At 37.1% G+C, this 22,402-nt stretch overlaps 1 non-coding gene across 1 annotated transcript; it reads left to right on the top strand.

Annotated features, from left to right (window-relative positions):
* The first annotated feature begins 20,452 nt into the window (after positions 1-20,452).
* Positions 20,453-20,518, top strand: LOC149124560 (small nucleolar RNA SNORD38). The gene has a single exon (XR_016213803.1). It is a non-coding gene; the product is annotated as a small nucleolar RNA SNORD38 (small nucleolar RNA).
* The last annotated feature ends 1,884 nt before the right edge of the window (positions 20,519-22,402 follow it).

The raw sequence follows: 22,402 nt of genomic DNA, 5'->3' as shown, positions 1-22,402 counted from the left end.
TAACAGGGATCATTTTTAAGTTAAATTTAAACAGCTAAGAATAATTGTGTGTTAATTAAAGAGTTCAACCAATAGTTTTAAGTAGAACAAAAAAAAAAAAACACTAAAAGGATAAAGTATTAAGTTGTTCATTGACAGTCAGGACAAGGGCTGATCAATTCACTGTTTCTGATAGTGTCCATTTCACTTCTACAGGTTTCCTTTTTGGTTCTTTTGCCTGTGTATACAAAGGCTGTTGATCTTTGTGCATTGATTTTATATCTTACTTTGCCAAATGCTTCTATGAGTTCCAATAGTCTTCTAGTACAGTTCTTTGGATCCCTTAAATAAAGAATCGTATCATCTGCAAAGAGGGATAGTTTGAGTTCTTCCTTCCCAATTTGTATCCCTCTACTTTCTTTTTCTTGCCTAATGTCTCTGGCTAAAACTTTCAGAACTATATTGAATAGCAGTGGTGAGAGTGGGCATCCCTGTCTGGTACCAGATCTCATTGGAAATGCTTACAACTTTTCCCTATTCAATAGGATGCTGGCTGTGGGATTCTCATAATTTGCTTTGATTGTATTGAGGAATGTGCCTTCTATACTCAGTTTGCTTAGAGTTTTCATTATGAAAAGGTATTGTATTTTATCAAATGCTTTCTCTGCATGTATTGAGATAATCATATGGTTTTTCTTCTGGAGTTCGTTAATGTATTGTATCACATTGATTGATTTGGGAACATTGAACCAGCCCTGCATACCAGGGATAAATCCCCCTTGGTCTGGGTAGATGATCTTTCTGATGGGTTGTTGCATTCTATTGACCAGAATTTTATTGAGGATTTTTGCATCTATGTTCATCAGGGATATTGTTCTGTAATTTTCTTTCAATGCTGCATCTTTCCCTGGTTTAGGGATTAAGGTGATGCTGGCTTCATAGAAAGAATTTGAGAGGATTCCCTCTTTTTCGATTGTTCTGAATAGTTTGAGGAGAATTGGAGTCAGTTCTTTAAATGTCTGGTAGAATTCAGCAGTGAATCCATCTGGCCCTGGTCTTTTTTTTTTTTTTTTGGGGGGGGGGCCTTTTTTACTGTTTAAATTTCTGTCTCAGTTATGGGTCTGTTCATGTTTTCTATATCTTCATGGTTCAAATTAGGTAGCTTGCATGTGTCCAGGAATCTATCCATTTCTGATACATTTTCCTGTTTGCTGGAATACAACTCTTTGTAGTAACTTCTGAAGATTCTTTTTATTTCTGTGGTATCTGTTGTTACATTCCCTTTTTCATCTCTGATTTTATTCATTTGGGTTTTTTTTTTAGTTAGTTGGGCCAATGGTGTGCCAATTTTGTTTATTTTTTGAAAAAAGGCAATTCTTTGATTGCCTGGTCTTTTGTAATGTGTTTTTGGATTCAATTCTGTTGATTTCTTCTCTGATTTTTCTCTTCTCCTACTAATTTTGGTCTGGTTTGCAGCAGATTTTCTGGATCCTTGAGAAGAATTGAAAGCTCATTTATTTGGTGCCTTTCCAATTTATTGATGTAGGCATATGTTGATATAATCTTTCCTCTTCACAGTGCTTTTGCTGTATCCCATAAGATTTTGTATGTTGTTTTGTTATCCTCATTTATTTCCAGAAGGTTTTTGATTTCTCTTTTGATTTCTTCTATGACCCAATGATCATTCAGGAGCATGTTTTTCAGTCTCCATGTGTTTGCATATGCCCTAGGGATTCCTGAGTTGCTAAGTTCCAGCTTCATTCCACTGTGGTCTGAGAAGCTGCATGGTTAGGATTCCAAATCTTTTGGATTTGCTGAGACTTGCTTTATGGTATAGTATGTGCTTAATCCTAGAGTAGGTTCCATGTACCTTTGAAGACTGTAATTTCTTTAAGTGTGGATGAAAAGTTCTGTAGATGTCTGTTAGATCCATTTGGGCTACAGTGTCAATTAAATCTGCTGCTTCCTTATTGATTTTCTGTCCGGTTGATCTGCCCATTTCTGAAATTGGAGTATGGAAGTCCCCCAATACTATTTTATTGGAGTCTCAGTCTCCCTTTACGTCCCTTAACATATCTTTTAAACAAACTGGTGCCCTGCAATAGGTGCATATACATTTATAATAGTTACATCTTCCTGTTGAATGGATCCCTTAATCATTATTTAGTGCCCCACTTTATCTCTCTTAACAGTTTTTGTGTTAAAGTTTATTTTGTCTGAAATTAAGAAGGCTATGCCAGCTCTTTTTTTGGTTTCTCTTGGCATGGAATATCTTTTCCAGCCTTTCACTTTCAGTCTGCATGCATCTTTGTTGGAAAGAAGTGTTTCTTGTAAGCAGCAAATAGATGGGTTTTGTTCCTATTCCCTTCAGTCAGTCTGTGTCTTTTAATTCGATAGTTGAGGCCATTGACATTCAATGTTACTATTTATAAGTAGTAACTTTGCCCCGCCTTTTCCCAAAGATATTTCAAGTATATGCTTTCAGCTTCCTGTGCTCTTTTACTGGGAGGTTTCCTTCCTTTACCTTCTTTCATATTGATAGCCATGTTTCTGTCTTTCTGCGTATAACACATCTTTAAGCATCTTTTGCAGGGCTGGACAAGTGGTGACAAATTCTTTCAATTTCTGTTTGCTATGAAAGGTCTTTATTTCACCTTCATTCACAAATGAGAGCTTTGCAGGATATAATATTCTGGGTTGGCAGTTTTTCTCTCTTAGTAGCTGGGCTCTATCTCACCTTTCCCTCCTAGCCTGTAGGGTTTCTAATGAGTAGTCTGCTGTGAGTCTAATTGGAGATCCTCTGAGAGTAATCTGACGTTTCTCTCTTGCACATTTTAGAATATTTTCTTCATGCTTCACTGTGGTGAGTTTGATTACAACGTGTAGTGGTGAGGATCTCTTTTGGTCATGATTACTAGGGGTTCTATGAGCTTTCTGTACTAGGATGTCTCCATCCTTCTCCAAACCCCGGAAGTTCTCTGCTAATACCTCACTAAAAAGGCCTTCTAATACTTTCTCTCTCTCTCTCTCTCCATGTTCTCTCTTTCTCCATTCCTTCAAGAACTCCTAGAATTCAAATGCTGGTTTTTTTTTTAATAATATCCTGTAGATTCCCAACAATATTTTTTAGATTTCTAATTTTCTCTTATTTTCTTTGGTTTGACTATATACATTCCTGTGCTCTGTCTTCTAAATCCAATATCCTCTCTTTTGCTTCACTGATTCTGTTTTTAAGGCTCTCTAATGTGTTTGTCATTTGATCTATTGAATTCTTCATTTCATTTTGATTTCTTTTTACTATTACAATTTCATGTTCTACTAGATTCTTCATTTCATTTTGATTCCTCCTTTCAATTTCATTTTCACAAGAGAGATTTTCTACCCTGTCCAGTAAGGATTTCTATAGTTCAAGCATTTGTTTTTGAAAACTTCTAAATGTTCTTATCATAAATTTTTTGAAATACGTATCTTACATTTCTTCCATATCATCATCTTCATAATCTTGTTGGAGTGTCATGTTCATTTGGGTGCGTCATAATGTCTTCCTTGTTCTTGTTTCTTTGGTTTCTGCATTTGTTGTTTGGCATTGTGGAGATATTCTTTGGTTTCTTCTTCTTCTTCTTCTTCTTCTTCTTCTTCTTCTTCTTCTTCTTCTTCTTTTGCACTGTGGTGGCTTTTCTCATTATACTATGGCTCTATATTAAGTGGACTCTCTGCTTTTGGTGGATCTTTAGAGGCTTATGATGGGTGTGGCCAGAGGGCTCTGTACAGTTCTTCAAGCTTAAGGGTGTGCCACAGGTGACACACCCATTTTTGGTGTGGTAAATCTTCTCTCTCTCTCTCTCTCTCTCTCTCTCTCTCTCTCTCTCTTTTATTCAGAAGGGAAGTAATTCTGCACAGCTGAGCTATTCTCCTTGAAGGCAATCAGTGTCTGAGCACTGGCCCCTCTGGGTATAATATTTGTCTGCTGTGTCCCAAGGATGACACCTAGGAATCTCCTCAGTCCTCAATGTAAGCTCAGATTCCCCTGCAATCTACCACCGGGTTGCCAACGTTACCGAGTTTGTGGCATTTCCCACTGAGTCTCACATCTCAGGCACTTTGTGAGTTCTCTCACACACCCTCAGTTTTTTTTTTTTTCACAGTCTCAGTTCATAAGCTCCACACATATTCACTAGTTCTTAACCTCCTGTTATTTCTCCCCACCAGAGTCACAAATATTAGTTTCAAACAGGATTATATAAATCCTAATTGAAGGTAAATATCAAACTGTTAATGATTTTAATTTATTAGACCATAGTTGTGTAAGTTTCATGGGCTTTCATAGATCACTGACAATAATGATCACAAAGCAGGCAGAATTATTTCCAAAAGAAAGCTTATTTCTTTCCTTTGAACTCAGTTTCTGCAGACTGTCACTATTCTTCCTCCAGAGGTTATTTCTCCTTTTCTTCCACACTTGTATTCTTTCCCCCAGTTTGCAGATATCCAGAACATTGGTGCACAGTAATAATCAGTGCATTTCCTGGTTGTTATTTAAGGCCTAAACTTTATTTCTCTGATCACTGTATTTATAGTAATTAGATTATCTGTATAGATCACAAAAGGGTGTTATCTGGGCTTAAAACTCCTGGAAAGAGGAATGAATTTGAAGAAAATATAGCCAAATATTCATGAATAAAATAGAAGAAAATATTTCATAAATGTAAGACTAAGATTACCACATATGTTTTCATTCCTCTTCAGCAATAATTCCTAGAGAAAAAGAGTGACAGATGATTAATGGATTAATCTTTACTTTTTCTCAAAGTTAAATTTATGCTAATATATAACTAGCCTTTGAAAATTCCTCTTAAATATTCTTTGAATAATCTGGAGGAAGTGAAGAAAGGGAGATTGTGGGATATGATTTTAAATAGTAATTGATTTGGTTCTCCATCTTGTTGAAATAATCCTTAAAATAAAAGATTATTAAGGATAAATAGACATAAACCTTACATGATCTTCTTTCCAGATAGAACATTGCCTTTCTTCATAATAATGTTAATACTATGATGTTCAATACTGTTTTCAATCCCACCAATTGATTTTTAAATTTTGTGTGACAGGTGATTGGAATCAGGTACGACAGAAAAGCCAAACAATTTAACTCTCTGAACCTGTTTCCCTTTATATTATTTTGATATTTAGTTTTTTTTTTTATTTATTGTAAAATCAGAATGACAAGAGAAAGAGGGAGAAACAAAGAAACAGAAATTTCCCATCTGCTGGTTTACTCTTCAAATGGCTGCACTGGCCAGGAATGAGCCAGGCCAAAGTCAGGAACCTAGAATTTTATTTGTGTCTCCCCCATAGTTGACAGGGGCTCCAGTACTTCAGCTATCTTCTGCCTTTCCAGGCACATCAGCAGGATCTGGATTGGAAGCAGAGCTGTCAAGACTCAATCCTGCACTCTGATACAGGACACCAGTGTGGCAGGGTGTAGCTTAACCTGCTTCAACACAATGCTGGCCTCAAGCTTGAGTTTCTTTGTGGCAGAGATCCCCAAGGCTTATTCTATGTTTCATGATACTCTAGGAATACTCAATGGATCTTGCATGTAATCCTACTCACGCATGTAGTTTAATGTGGTGGGCAGATGCAAAGCAAATTAAGAAAAGAAAAAGGAGCATGAAACTAATTATGGAAGAAGCCAGACACAAATTTCTAGTAGCTCTTTCCCAGTAGAGTCACACATAGTTATTTATTCCATTCATGAGTTGTGATCATACTTGTGAAAGACTGTCCATCAATATTTAAGTAGCTTATTTCATAAGAGTCATTCTACATATCTCATTAGAAACTCAGTGACATGAGTTTTTATTGTGATTGGACAAGTAGACACTGCCTGTTTCGTATTGCACCAAAATTCCCAACTTTCAGAAATCGAGTAGGTATTTAACATAAACTCATATATTGCTGGCACCCACAATTTTTTTGAAAATTTATCTTATTTATTTGAAGGGCAGAGTTACAGAGAGAGGGAGAGACAGAGATGGAGCCAGAAAGAGATCTTCCATCTTTAGGTTCACTCCTCAAATGGCCACAATGGCCAGTGGTGGGCCAGGCTGAAGCCAGGAGCCAGGAGCTTTCTCTGGATGTCCCACATGTATGCAGGGACCTAAGCACTTGGGTAATCTTCTGCTGCTTTGCCAGGCTCAGTAGCAAGGAACTGGGTAGAATGTGGAGCAGCTGGCACACAGACTAGCACCCATCTGGGACGCTAACATTGCACATATCACCACAACACCCTGCAGCCCCAAATTTAAGTATAAGAAGTCTCTCTTATATGTTATGGAAAATCTAGGACCACTCTTTAAATCTCAGTGCCCAGATTTCAGCTAAATAAATAACCATAAAACCAACCCTCTCAAAGCTCACAAGTCTGAACTCAGCTATTTTACCTCTCACTGCATACTCTTCATTTGCAAAATAGAAATAAATCACATTAGTATATAATGAAGTACATCTAATAAATACATAAAATGTCATGTTTCAGAGATACTTATTTGATTGTGGTTTTATTATCTTTACAAATTATTTCTTGAGTTATTGATAAAATTTCCTGTTTATTTCAGGAGACTGCTGTTCTTAATCATTTGGGTTCCTGTCTCATGATCATGAAAAAGTAGGAGCACAAACAAGAAATAGTGTGTAAAGCTAAAGTAGTTTGCTGAAAAGAAAAAACAGAGAGGAAGTAAAAGTGAAAGAAAAGGCTACCAACAGCGCTGAGAGGGGTTGCTGAAGAAGCAGGCTGTAGAAGGATGATTGCCTAGTAGCTTTTTGAGCTGTAAAAGGGGGAGTCATATTTAGGTTCTTACAAAGTCCACACTGGGGGACTATTTCATAGAGCAGCACCTTCACTGCTTCAGTAGCCTTCTCAGTTCTACAGGGGAAAACTTCCACCCAATTAGGGAAAGTATACCACACCAAGAGGTCCTAGGCATTTCTTTAGACATGTGAGTAAAATCTATTTATCAGTCCTCCTCTGGATAGCCTCCTTTTTTTGTACTCTGGGGAGAGGAAGCCTTTGATTTAAGGGGTTGTTTTTAAGACAAAGTTCACAGGCTCCCACAACTAGTTTTGTAGTCTTGAGGAGGATATTTCTCATAAATAGTCTTTGGGCCAGCTGAAAAGTTTTATCCCTCCCCAAGTAGAAAGCTTGAGGGAGATTTCCAACGCCTTCCCCTGGCAGAAGGAAGGAATACGGATCATCCCTTTTTCAGACTTTTTCAATGCCATAAACCCTATACCAAAACTACAACATCTAGAAAGTGACCATGGTTCTCTTCAGGGTAGTATTATGGCCTAATCTCCTGAATAGAGTTTTCCCAAATCAAAGGTGTCTCTAAATGCTCAAAGGAGGGAGTCTCCATGGCTGCAGAAATGACCACCAAGTCTACAATTCTGTCCCTCAGCTACCTCATAATTATCCTTTTGGTGTTCTTTACAATGTATGACTGCCACCTCCTGAGGGAGAAAGACTGAAGACAATAATTGATCTCTTTCCTGATGGTGCTTGATAGGGAACACATTTATTGTGAAGGAATGTCTTTCTTTATTTTTTTAAGATTTATTTATTTATTTGAAAGGAAGAGTTACAGAGAGGCAGAATGAGAGTGAATTCTCCCATCCACTGGTTCAGTCCCCTGGCCCCAACTGCTGGAGCTGTGCTGATCTGAAGCCAGGAGCCAGGAGTTTCTTTCTGGGTCTCCCACATGGGTTATTGGGCTCAAGGCTCAAGGACTTGGGCCATCTTCTTCTGCTTTCCCGGACCATAGAAGAGAGCTAGACTGGAAGCCAGGTTGCAGCAGCCAGGACGCCAACCAGCGCTCATATGGGATGCCAGCACTGCAGGTGGCGGCTTTACCCACTACCCCACAGTGCTGGCCCTGGGAAAGCCTTTATTTCCAAATAGCCACAGGAGCTTGGAGAACTGGGTAGACATAACTTAGAATCAGTAAAAATGTTTACCCCCTTATCCTTGCTAAGATACAGGGCTCTTGTCAGAACTTTTAGCACAGCCAATTGAACATTTATGAAAGGAGGGAGAACCTGAGGCTTTGTAAGTTAAGTAATTTGCATAAATCAATAAAACTAACCAAATAAAGAAACAGATGGGATTTACAACTAGGGTGTGTTCCTTGAACTCTACAATACCGCATTCTTTGCTAATTATAACCATTTAAAAGGTGTGTATGAAAGCTAAATATGTTTTTCTTTCAACTGAATTTATCAGCAACTTTCAACACAATTGACATTTCTTTTTTTTAAAGATTTATTTATTTATTTGAAAGAGCTACACACACAGAGAGAGAGAGAGAGAAGTGTCTTCCATCTGCTGGTTCACTTCCTAATTGGCTGTAACAGCTGGAGCTGCGATAATCCAAAGCCAGGAGCCAAGAGCTTCTTGCTGGTCTTCCACTTAGGTGCAGGGACCCAAGGACTTGGGCCATCTTCTGCTATTTTCCCAGGCCATAGCAGAGAGCTGGATTAGAAGTGGAACAGCTGGGTCTTGAACCAGTGCCCATATGGGATGCCTGCGCTTCAGTCCAGGGTGTTAACCCACTGTGCCATAGCGCCAGCCCTGACATTTCCTTTCTTAAAGTTTTTTTCTTTGTTAATTTCAATCATACTACCTCTTATTTTGTCCCTTCTATTTATTTAGTTATTCCCTTCTCTTTGTCTAGGTTCTTTTCCTCTACTTGGCCCTAAATTGTCGCTCCCCCTCTTCGTGGAGGAATGACACAGGACCCTGCACTGTTCTTTTGTCTGCTCGGCACTCCCTGGGTTTGCTGCTGGTTCTTCCAGGGTTGGCTACCGTCCCTTCCACCTCCGTGGAAGGGCGGTTCCCCCTGCCACTTTCCCCACTTCCGCGGGGGAGCGGCACACCGCTGGCTGGCTCTCTCGGGAGCTGCACAGGTGTTCCTTCAGATAGATGTTCCTGGTGCATGTTGTCTCTCTCCTCCTTTATAGTCCTCTTCCACCAATCCCAACTCTGCTACCCATACGCTGCTCTCCTCCAATCAGGAGCAGGTCCTGCTGTTTATTGGTTGAACTGGAGGCAGCTGTGTAGAAGCTGTTTCTCCCTTCTCAGCGCCATATTGTGGGAGAGCAGATGCATAGAATAAGTCTTAATTTCAGTAACAGTCTAGTCTGAGTTGCTCCCCACACTAAATATTGGAGTATTACAGGCAGCATTACATAGTTTTAAAAGTACCTGTGACTTTAATATGTCTATTATGGCTTTTAAACCTTGTTGGGCCTCTGGCCTTAAGAGATAATCTTTTGATGGAAAAAAGAGGAGGAATCCTTCAGGCGAATCCATACTGTTTGAGCAGTTATGGTTCTGCCAATGTTTCCCTGAATTATCCAAAATTCTGGATTAAGATATGTCTCAATTAGAGGAAGGCATTAGGCTTACCCTGAAATCAAGAAGATGGTAATTCCCATCTGAGTTAAGAGAGTTTTCACTAGAAGGGATGTTGTGCTCCCTGGTATGGTCAATAAGCTATATGTAGAAAACAAGTAATCCCAATTTAGGAGCTGGGTGAAATATCTAACCAAAGCTTTTATGGAATGCCTCTCATAGTCAGACAAAGTGAAGAGGAAACCAAGATTTCAGAGGAGAGAAATGGCAGTTCCCAGTGTCTAATAGGAAGCCAAGTTCCTTTCCCTCAGTTGTTAAGACTGCTTAGGGCTCCTGAGTGCTGATTGCCTAGGTGGTAGGGACCTATAGGGAAAGCCCCAGGTCCCTTCACTCCTGTTGGTTCATCCAAGAGAGCCTAACCCCAGAGGTCTTAGTCTCTGGAGGCAGTCAACCCTCCAGTGATCACCATTGCAAAAAGGACAGGGCCATGGAGTTTTTCTCAGGTGATGGGAAAGTGGATATTTCTTCTTGAAGTGTCCTGTCTGACAAGAGCCATAGCACTTTAGAGACTTTAGGGGACCCTCAGTTTTGTTTGGTTGGCTATAGTTTTGTATAGCCATATTGTCACCATCTTGTTTCAAATCCCTTCTCTCTTATTATTGAGTCTCCCCCTGGCCCCAATCTCAAAAACCAAAGTGGCAAATTTTAGGAAGTTTCATAAAGTACTCTAGGCCCAAATGCCATTCTTTGACTCTTCTCCAATATCTAAGGTTGATTATATGAACTTTGACCAAATCAGGAGTTGGGGAGTTTGATTGATTAATGATCCATCTTTTTTTTTTTTTTTTGACAGGCAGAGTGGATAGTGAGAGAGACAGAGAGAAAGGTCTTCCTTTTTGCCATTGGTTCACCCTCCAATGGCCGCCACAGCTGGCGTGCTGTGCTGATCCAAAGGCAGGAGCCAGGTACTTCTCCTGGTCTCCCAAGGGGTGCAGGGCCCAAGCACTTGGGCCACCCTCCACTGCACTCCTGGGCCACAGCAGAGAGCTGGCCTGGAAGAGGGGCAACTGGGACAGAATCCGGCACCCCGGCCGGGACTAGAACCAGGTGTGCCGGCGCCGCTAGGTGGAGGATTAGCCTATTGAGCCACGGCACCGGCCAATGATCCATCTTTCTAAGAAGGCAAATTAGTTCTCCTCTGGATCTTGGTCTTTCATGGACAGCCTGGAGTTTAGCAGCTTGGTCCTGATTCACCTAAATCCTAGGACACAAGCTTTGTAATATTTCCATTTGTATTCATCTATAGGATCATCTGAAGTCCATTTAGTGTGAGACAAGACTCTTCTTGAGAAAAAACAAGTTTCTCTATAGGATATATTTGTTCGTGGCCCCTCTGTTCAGGTGAGTATTTAAGTATCGGTGATCTGAAAATCTCCCCAATACTTTTTTCTGTCTAAGATATTGAAGTAAAAAAGGGGATATGGGTATGAAAGGGACGCCAAACCCTGTAAGAATTTCTTGGAGGGGTAAACATAGATCTCAGTGATCAGGTGTATTGCTTCCAATTGGTAGTCCTGTTTAAGAAGGGCATGTGGGAACAAGAGTGGAAAACTGGGGGATCAGTGTGGACTGTGCATCAGGTGTTATATCAGGCTTGTTGAGAGGGGAAGCTGGAGTCTTAAGGGGAAATTCTGTTAGAAGCCGTGGGTCTACCTTACAGAGCTGACAAATGTTTGGCTTATCTTGCAGGGCAAAAAATGATTGGACAAAAGGGATCTCACACTATTTCCCTTTTTGTGACATAACAAGTCTAGTTGGAGGATGGTGTTGTACTCTTGTACTCTTGGTAGTCCAATCTCTCTATCCTCCAGCTTATATCCTACCCAAGCCATGGTGTAGAAGACCAATGTTTCTTCAGATTGTATGTCAAAAGAATCTGAACTGCACTTCAAAGGGATGCATTTTGAAGATGAAATAAAAGGACAAGAAATAAAAACATCTCTAATATTCTGCTTCTTACCATTTGAGGTGTCCTTCAAGTTTCTAGGCTGCAGCAGCATAGAATTTTGAAGCCCGTAGTAGGAGGAGGTCAGAGAACAAGAGGAGATGCTGTTACCTGCACTTCCACCCTTGTCCTTGATTCCCTATACCCTTTGTTCCTGTCATAAGTACATGTGCAACATCATACTCACAAATTGAAGAAAGTTAAGCCAGCAGGAGTAGTCGCCCTTATAAGCACCTAATTTTGACCTTTCCTCTGTCTCCCTCTCTGTCCTCTACACCTTGTGAAAGATATCCTGCCCAAGTCCAGCCAGCATATAACTGTATCGGAAAGTGACCTTCTTGGAGGAACTGGTAGACAACACACCTTGTATTATATTTAGTAGGCTAGGCCTAATTCTCTTACACAAAATACCTTGGTCTAATAGCTCTTTGGAGTCTACAAGAACCAAATTGAAGAGAATGAATAAAACATTCTGTCAAGTTGAAAAGAGTTCTTGGATTAAGGCATCTCTCTTGCCAGTTTAGGTAAGGAAACCTGTCTGGATCCTCTCCCTTTCTGACATTTGAGACTGGGAGAGGAGGAATAGCAAATGTGAAGAAGCAGGGGAGGGGTTTAGATTTTAATCCAATAGTCTAAAATGTGGTTGTGTCTGGATTAGATCAGAAAGCCTTCTGTCAAAACTGGGAAGCTGACCCAGCCAAAAACCATCAGTTACACCAAGAACTCACTCCAGTCTCATGTATTGGATGCATTTCTGTGAATAAAAACTGAGGCATAACAAGACCCATATTTCCAGTACCAAAAATTCTGCCTTTTGAGTCTTTAAAACCGGCTACCAGGCTAATCACTTTGAAGTGGCTGACAGATTCCTGATGTTTTTTAATTGTTAGTGGTCTCTGAAAAAAAAAAAAAAAAAGAAAAGAAAGAAAAGATCAACCTTTCCCAAGAAATATTGCAGGAGTCTTCAGTTCCTAATCACTCAGGTTCATGTCTCATGATCATGAAAAACTAGAAACACAGACATGGAAGACTGGTAAAGCAAAAGTAGTTACAGAGATAGTAAATGCGAAAGAAAAACCGTCTTATCATTAAGGGGGATTCATGAAGAAGAAAGTCTTTCAGGGCTGATTGTCTAGGGGTTTTTATAGACATTAAATGAGAAGTTCTTATGATTTGTCTGTAAGAGAGATGGCTTTATGTAATTAATTGTCAGAAAATCACAATTAAGACTTATGAAGACAACAGAAAATATATGCAATTCCCTCCACACAAGACATATAGAATTCTCATTACTTAGCTCAGTTACAGCACAGGAAAACCTCCATTACAAAGACAATCTCGTGGCATTCACGTTATTCACGGAAGCTGGTTGCTGGACTTTTCTCAGGTGCTCCAAGTCTCATCTTGAGAAGGTGGGGGAGGAAGCCCCTGAACCCTGTCTACCTAGCTGGTAGTCTATCATTTTCACCAGTAATATTGAAAAAATGAACTTTTTACTTTATCATTACAATTAATTCTAATAACCAATTTTTGTGTTAGCCAGTTTGAATTGTCACAGCCAAACCATATTCTGGGTGGCTTAAATGATCATAATTTGTTTTCTCATAGTGTGGAGCTTGGAAATTTGAAGTCAAAGTGCCATTGCAGTCAGGTTCTGGTGAGGACCTTCTTTCTGGCTTATGAACAGCCACATTTTCACTGTGCACACAAATAACCTTTTCTGTGCGTGTAATAGGAGAGAAAGATAGCAAGCTTTCTACTGTCTCTTTTGATAAGGATACTAATCTCATCAGAGGATCTCACCCAGATAACTGTTTATTTGTTTATTTATTTGAAAGGCAGAACAACATAAAGGTAGCAATACAGGGAGAGAGAAAGAGAAATCTTCCATCTGTTGGTTCCAGCCCCAAATACCTGAACAGCTAGGGCTGGGACAGGAGCCAAAAGCCAAGAACTCAATCCAGTTTTCAAATATGGATGGCACAGACTTAAGAATGTGAACCATCACCTACTGGCTCCTAACCTGCACATTTTCAGAAAGCTGAATCAGAAGCAGAGTAGCCAAGACTTGAAGCAAGCACTATGATATGGACTGCAGGCATCCCAAATGGGATGGCTTAAACCACTGTACCATAATGCTTACTGCAAATTTTAATTACTTCCCAAAGGATTTATATAAAATACCATGAAACTGGGGGTAAGGGTTCAACTTATAATTTGTGATAGGGAGGGCACATCCAGTATTTAATTTCAATTCTCCCTTTTTACAAAGTAAAATGAGTTTCATAAGCATTGATTAACTTGTCCACAATCACATAAAAAACCTCACCATCCTATCCCCTTCATCTTGGTTTTCTTATACTGTGTAGCATTAAAAACTCTAAGAAGTATTTTATAGTTGAATTGTGCAAGAAAATTTAAAAGTAGAGAGCCAAGACTTAAGAGAATGAAATATAAACATGCCGTTCAAGTAAAATTAATAGGATTGGCTATTGATGAAATGGGAGCTTAAATGTAAAAGGAAGTTTATCTTAAAATTATGATGTTGATTTCAGGATCTAATGTGTGTGGCACAAATTAACAGTTACTATGTAGACTCTCAGGTAGTTTCTTAACTCCTCTAAATGTCATTGTCTTCCTCTGTTAAACAGAGATAGCAATGAGTCTTGCTATGCTCTTGTAGTCTCAAGTACTTCATGCATCCATTTACTAATTGCTAATTGTGTGTGTTTGTGTGTAAGTGTGTGTGTGTGTGTGTGTGTTTTGGATCAGGTGGAACTTTGCCTTATTTCTGTGCAATCTCCCTCTGTAGCTGGTAGACTGCTTGGTCTACTTATTCCATTTTCCTCAGGCACTTACTTTAAGACATCAATGTGCCAGCTTTGAAAAATATATTGAAATGCCCTACTACTTTAACCCTTATTAATTTTGGAAATGTTTATTTGCTTATTTGAAAGGAGTGAAAGGGAGGGACAGAGAGAGAAGGAGCTTTTCCATCTACTATTTCACTCCTCAAAAAGCAGCAAAGGCCAGGGCTGGACCAGGCCAAAGCCAGGAGTCAAGAACTCCATCCAGGAGTCCTGTATGGATGGTGGAGGTCCAAGTGCTTAGGTTATCTTCGTTATCTTCTCTTGATTTCTCAAGGCTATTAGTGGGGATCTGGATCATCAGAGAAGCCAGGACTTGAACAAGCATTCTGATTTGGGATGCTGGCTGGCATCACACATGGCATCTTAAGCTGCTGAACCACAAAACTGTCCCCGATTTTCTTATTTATTAATTTTCTTATCTTTGCAGACTTTATTAGGTTTTTTTTAACTTCTCTTTGATTTTAGTGATACAAATTTGGTGATTATAATTCTTTCCATTAAGGAAAGAATTGTTCAGAACTAATGCTACATCCATAAATAATCACATTTGAAATAAAGATTATGTGTATTAATACACTTAGAAAATTACAAACATATCTGATGGAGATTGTAGACATGTAATTTTTGTCAAAGAATATAAACTTGAAGCAAATTTAGATGGATGAAGTAGAATAGTCCTATGCTTATACAGAATTGTGTTTTATATGGGCTCCGAATATAAAGTAAGTTTAAGAATAAATGAGGGAAATTTCCCTAGCCCATTGGAGGAAGAATAAATAGTCAAGTTTGATGCGTAAAGTTTTGTAAAATGGAAAGCAAGCTGAGAGCTGTCTTTCCACTTTTTACAGTGCTCTCAGACAATTGCTGTCCTTATACTGAGAAATGGATCAAACAAAATAACACAGCATCTGTTAATTTCAATGCATTTGATTTCCAGGGTCATGATATTTCCTTAGATTGGAAATCCATCATTATGCTCACTCAAAATGTAGGCTTTGTTCCCAGAAGCCATAAATATCATTTTTATTTGGTTAAGTTTAATATTCTAAGAAATAATAGCTATTTACAACTATTACATCCCTTGTGTTCAAAACCCTTTTAATGTCATAGGGCAGATCCTTCCAATAAATAGAATCTACTTCCCTACCTTTATGTTCAAGGTTTGCATGCACTTCTCTTACATGTCACAAAGGCTGGTCATGTGACACACTTTGGTCAGAGGAGTGTGGCAGAAGTGACAGCACATCAGTTCTGAGCCTGTCCCTTAAGATAATTTCCCTGTCAACTTTCACTCTTTTTCTTGGAATCCCAAAGACTGCCACCTGAACAAACTGAAGCTAGTATGCTGGAGCATAAGGTTATGTGGAGTAGAGCTGAGTCAATGGTTTCATCCTGACCAAATTCACAGATGTACTAACAAGCTTATCTCTGATTAGCAAAGCCTATCTGTCGCTGATACTGTCGCTGACCTGTAAAATTAAGTAAAACTCTCCTAGACTATCCATCTCTCAGGTGACCTAAAGATTTGCAAAACAAATAAATTAACCTGTTTTCAGCCACAGTGTATTTTGAATATTATATTATGCCAGAATCTATCGACCAGATATAAAGCGAGTACTATTAATGAAAGCAAAGTTTTTTATTTATTATTTTTTATGCTTGTTATTATTGGAGTCCCCATTATCTAAAAGAGTGATTGGAATGTGTGTATGCACAAACCTATTTCTAATAAATGGATAATTATAAGGTTCTTTTAAAACATAAGTAAATACATATAATTGTGTTACAAAAGACATAATAAATAATAAGTGCCAGTGCCCTTATATGTCTATTTCTCCAATGCTTTTTAGAAAACTTTGCATAACCCAGTACTTGGAACATAAAAGCATTGCAAATATGAGCATTGTATGAGAGCATTGTAAATATGTCCTGTTTTAATAAATGATTTTACAATACTGGAAAGTTAGTGAATCCTAACTAACTTATTAATGGAATCTCTTACTTTTGCATATCATATTGAGTTAGATTATCTTACTCCTCTTCATACAGATGATAAACATGAGAAGACGGTAAAATTTTAGGCAGTGATGCTGTTATTTAAGCCCAAATGTGGCTGATGTTATGGCTTAGTCTTTTCCTATTTGATAGTACTTGTCAAGTAATCTGATACTCAAAGTGTAACTGACAGAATGGTTTCAGAGACCTCTCAAAATGTCAATATCTGGCATATTTTCATCACTTTGCACAGCTAGAGACAATGCAATCATGGATTACTGACAGATGAAAATTATTATTATTTTAAAATTGACATCCCCAATGCGTTTATCATTTGAACTTCATCACTGCATATGTTATCAGTGGTAAATCTGCAGTAGTCAAAATATTCAGTGACAGAGTAATTCACCTATCTGGTGTTTATATATACATGTATGCAGAACAGATTATTTAATATATATATATTCTTTTTTTCTCTCAAATTTTCATTTTATTTAATATATATATATATTCTTATAGTCCTTCTAATAATAATGTGCACATGTGCAGATAAGCCTAGAAAAAAGTTAACTCTCAAATCAAGGAAACACGCAAAAGCAATGATGAATTGTTAAAGAGGATTTAACTTTGAAAATTAATAGATTAGCTTAGATAAATGTATCAATTATTTACTTGTTCTGATATGATTCAGATACGGCAGTAGAGACAGGATGGCTATGTTGTGGAGAAAAAAATGCAATACCAAATGAATAAAGTATACTTCTTAATTACAAGCATGCTCAGTCTTCTAAGGGTTTTCTAAGCTTTTCGGATTCCTTTGGTCTCTGTAACATCTATTTATGAACAAACTTACATTGGCTGGATATAGAAAATCAAGGATGGGAAATTAAATGCTTCCCACCAGGAAGTGATAATGCTCACACTCAATGGCAAAAGTAAGTCATTTGGTTGTGAGCTAATTTAAATAGAAAAAGAAAGTTCAAACCTTCCTCTGTGAGGAAAGGGAGGAGAAAAATAAACATAGATTAGCCTCAGTGACATTTTATCATATTGTATTTTAGCAATTATGTTACATATTTAAGCTTTTGGGAATGGGCTTCTTGAAGAATGTGTTTTTGAAAATGAATTCTGCCATCGATAATGGCTAAAATCACTAGATAGTATGATTTACTCAAAATGTACACATCTTGAAAGCTTTATCACTTTAAACACAGAAGCTAAAGCTGAGTAATCAAATTTTATAAGAAGATTATATTTTCACCTGATTCTATATTGATTTATGATGGTATTAATTTAAAATTTAGTGTTTAAATATGACTATTAATAATCCTTGACATTCAAAAAATGAATGTCTTTTTTCACAATTATAACGAATCTGTATTTCTCTGAAAATACCAGGGGATTCCAATTCAATCCCATCAAAGTGGCATGTACCAATGCCATCTCACTAGTCCCAGTGATCACTTTCTGTTCACAATTGATCATAATGATAGGACTAAGAACCAAAGGGATCACAGAAACAAGAATAGTGTCTGCAAATACTAGCTGATAGAATAAAAAAGGGAGAGAACGATCCAACATGGGAAGTGAGATACACAGCAGACCCATAGAATGGCAGATGTCCTAAACAGCACTCTGGCCTCAGAATCAGCCCTTAAGGCACGCAGATCTGGCTGAAAAGCCCATGAGAGTATTACAGGCATGGAAAGCCAAGACACTGTGGCAAAAAAAAAAAAAAAAAAAAAAAAAAAAAAACCAACAACAACAACAACAACAAAAACACCTAAATGAAAGATCTCTGTGAGTGAGATCCCAGTGGAAAGAATGGGTCATCAAAGAAGGAGGTACCTTTCTCTGAAGGGAGGAGAGAACTTCCACTTTGACCATGGAATTGTCTAAATATGATCAGAGTCAGTGAACTCAAGGGGCTTCCATAGCCTTGGCAGCTCATGACAAGAGCCTAGGGTGATTACTGATGCCATAAACAAGAGTGTCAATTTGGTAAGTCAACAACAGGAGTCACTGTGCACTTACTCCTCATGTAGGATCTTTGTCCTTAGTGTGCTGTACATTGTGATTTAATGCTATAACTAGTACTCAAACAGTATTTTTCACTTTATGTTTCTGTGTGGGAGCAAACTGTTGAAATCTTTACTTAATGTATACTAAACTGATCTGTATATAAAGAGAATAAAAAATGAATCTTGATGTGAATGGAAGGGCAGAGGGAGTGGGAAAGGGGAGGGTTGCGGGTGGGAGGGACGTTATGGGGGGGAAGCCATTGTAATCCATAAGCTGTACTTTGGAAATTTATATTCATTAAATAAAAGTTAAAAAATGCAAAAAAAAAAGGCTTCCATAGGCACCTCATGTCAAGAGCCTCAGGTGATCACTGACGTTGTAAATATGAATGTTAATTGTTAAATCAACAACAGCTATCATTGTGCACTAACTTCCATGCCGGACCTCTGTCCTCAAAGAGTTGTATTATGAGAGTTAATAGTACAACTTGTTCTCAAGTATTTGCTTTGTTTTAACGTATTAAGTGGAGGATATTCTTATGTCTCATAAGTTATAGTTACGTCTAAGTGCTTGCAAAAAATGTATCATTCTTGGGTTGTTCTTTAAAGTTAATTAAGTTTCTCAAAAAAAGAAAAAAAAGAATGCTAAAAAAAGTTAAATCAACTTCAATATGTGATGACTTTGAACAGCCCTTGTCTTGACTGTTGTGGAACAGGTTTTTTTTTTTCATACAATTTTTTGAACTCTTAGTATAGAGTTAAACTTCTGTGTATAAAGTTAATTGAAAATAGATCTCAGAAAAAAATAAGACTGGGAATAGGAGAGAGATGAGGAAGAGGGGTGAGAATATGGGAGGGAAGGCAAGTACAGTGAGAAGAATCACTATCTTCCTAAAGTTGTATTTATGAAATGTATGAAGTTTGTATTCCTTAAATAAATGGTTTCTTTAGGGGAAAAAAAAAGAGTTATAACAGTAAAAGCACTGTCCAAGATTTTCTTAGGAAAACATAATTGTAATAAAGTTAAGACATCACTTTAAGAATGCTACCTTTTTAGAAGTAGTCAATAAGAATTTTAATCCAAATGATTTAATATTACTACAACCACCAACATATTGCAAAATGTGCTTATTTAATTAAGTGATAAGAAAATCATCCAGGATTGCCCTTGAAAGGTCTACAATTTTGAAAATAAGTAATTCATTATTACACATATGAATAGGAAATCATTTTTATTTGTTACATCATATAATTATGGACTTGAGTTGATATTTTAAAAATATGTTACATGAATTTGTATTAACTAACTTGTAACCTGAGATGTGATAGTTTCATACTCATAGTATAGAAAGCTGTCTCTACCACCACAGCTCACTGTTATGCATAAAGAATACAGTAAGATAAATTTTAGTATGATACTTTGCTTAAATATTTTAAGAGGCAGAGAGACTGAAAGAGAGTCAGAGAAAGGGAGAAGGAGAGAGAAAGAGAGAGAAACAGAAAGTTCCCACCTACTGATTCATTTCCTAGTTGCTCACAATAACCAGAGCTGGGCTTGGCCAAAGTCAGGAACTAGAATTCAGTCCAGGTGTCCAGGTGGATGGCAGAAATCCAATTACTTGGACCATAACCACTGCCTTCCACAGTCTGTATTAGGAGGAAACTGGAATCAAGAGTCAGAACAGGGCTATCTAATCTGGGTACTCGAATGTGGCATGTAGGCATCGTAACTACCAGGATGAACAGCTTCCTAAATCTCCTCCTTGTTGGAATATAGAAAAAAAATTGACCACATAGGGGAATAAATCTTCCTCCATTTATTTCAAATTCTTCAAATACTATGCTATTGACATTGGCGATTATCTTCTTTCTGTCTTAACACTTTAGAAATCTTTTCTAATTTACTGTGAACTACAAGTAATTTATGAAAAAATAAATAATATGGCTGTTTTAAGAACTGTCTTCTGATAAATATGAATCCCACATCTTATAAACCCTGCCTGCATTATTTAAAATTTTCAAGGCTCACCCACCAAATTGTGTTCAATCTGTTTTTATTCTTTGAGCTGAACAGAAAAATTAACAACAAAATTTGTACAAATAAAAGGAAAAATGGAAGAAAATATGCAGGCAAGATGAAAGAAAAAAATCATTGTAGAAACTGAACTTAACCTCTTATTGATGAAAACTTGTCCAGTTCTGCTACTGACTTTGAAGTGAGGATACAGTGGAGATGAGATCGGTTGAGCCTTAGGGTACAGGAGCTGAATCCATGAACTTGGAGCTGAGGGAGGCATCCTTCCTATGTCTAATTTAAGCTGCCACTCAGAAGGTCCTCTTCCATCCTCAGCAGAGGATAAAATGCTGCCATAAAACAACATGAAATTATTTCTGCTTCTTAAGGAAACCTAAGTACTTAAAAAGTGACTTTTTTTTCATCAAAATGAACAATTATAATAGATTAGCTTTGTCTTATTACAAAAGAAAGTCATGCCATTTGTACAGTGGGAAATTCTGGTAAAGGAAGAGAAAATGAAACACCCAAGTATTCCCTTTCTCAGAACAAACATTGTTACCAACTTGGTAGAAATTACTGCAGATACATTTTTGTTCACATATCAGTATGTCCAAAACACTGTTTCTGCCAATAAAAGTTCTATGATATTTTAGTGGCTGCTGAGTACCACACCCTTCCAGTTCACCCTGCAAAATAAATAAATAAATAAATAAACTTTTCAATCAATAATGACAAGAAATTTTTTCTGTGTTCTATAGAATAAAATATGTCTACAGAGATTTAGTTAGAATTTAATTACATTTTCACTAAATTGGCTTTAAAACTTATTTGAAATTTTAAAACAATATCTGAGTATAATTAATACAAAGCATTTTAAAGCATGCATCAGATGTTAAAGCTTTACTTATAATTAATTTGCAGGAAAGATAACTCTTCTGTATATCTTTCAACATGTTTATATTTTCTAGGTATATTCTTCCAATATGGAGATTTTTAATCAGAAGATCACCTTATAAGCCACTGTATTCAGTTTAGTGAGGTTTGTGCATGTTAGAACAAATTGAGAGCCAACAAAAGGAATGAATTATTAATGTTATGAAATTTTCTGACAGGTGGTAAAAGCCCTTGGGTTTTAAAGATCAATGTACAGACACCCTTCAGATGTCAAAATCTTGTTCATATTGAAAACTTTCAAATGCTAGGGAAAATATGTATTAAAGAACAAAAAAATGACTTTGTTCTCACAACATTTCTTCTCTGGAGACTGAAATGTGGACAATATAATCTATATATTCTTATATAAATATTATTTGTATTTTGTATATTAAATGCATTTTAACTCAACTTCTATTTTTTTCTTTTAAAATGCCTTTAACTATGATAAAAAGATATTACTAATAGAAAAATATACACTAAAATAACTTTTTAAAAATGAATTCCTTTTTCAAAACAGAATTAGTCTGGATGAGTTTCTTCATAAGAATTTTGTTTACATGGTTGAGATATTTGTGGAACAATCTCAGATTGTAAACAATTTTACAAACATTGCAACATCCCTTCATTCTTTTCTAATACAATATTATCCACTTTTCAGATGATTATTAGTTCAATGTAGTAGTAAAACCTGGAATTTTTAACAACTTTTGATAAAAATTTGATAAAAAGTTTGATAAAACATTTGAATAAATAATTTTTAAGAAACTAGCATTCTGTAATCTTTTAAACCAATCTTGAATGCATTATTGCTCCTCCTAACAGCTTAATTTTAGATATTATTATCTCTACTTATCCCAAATAGTAACAATTCTGTGAATCATATTTAATGTATTTTTTTTCTTATTTAATCAGCAGAGCATCTCAGTGACAGGATTACTATCAGTTTCACCTTTATTTTGTTGACTTTTATTAGCTCTCTTCATTCCTAGATGAGAACACTGAGGCACAAAAGAAGCTATGAAACTTAACCATGTACACAGCTAGTTTTCTGTCCTACTTGTCGAAGTTGGCTGGGAAAGGTATTGTTCTTCTGAGTAGTATTCTTCACATGGAGTTTTCAATAACTACCACAATTTTCAAAAACGTTTGCCTTATTTCATCTCTGTTTAT

This window comes from Oryctolagus cuniculus, chromosome 9 (genome assembly GCF_051225735.1).
Source record: "Oryctolagus cuniculus isolate XC-2025 breed Fujian yellow rabbit chromosome 9, ASM5122573v1, whole genome shotgun sequence".
NCBI classification, from domain to species: domain Eukaryota; kingdom Metazoa; phylum Chordata; class Mammalia; order Lagomorpha; family Leporidae; genus Oryctolagus; species Oryctolagus cuniculus.
This window is presented reverse-complemented; position numbering and strand designations above follow the sequence as displayed.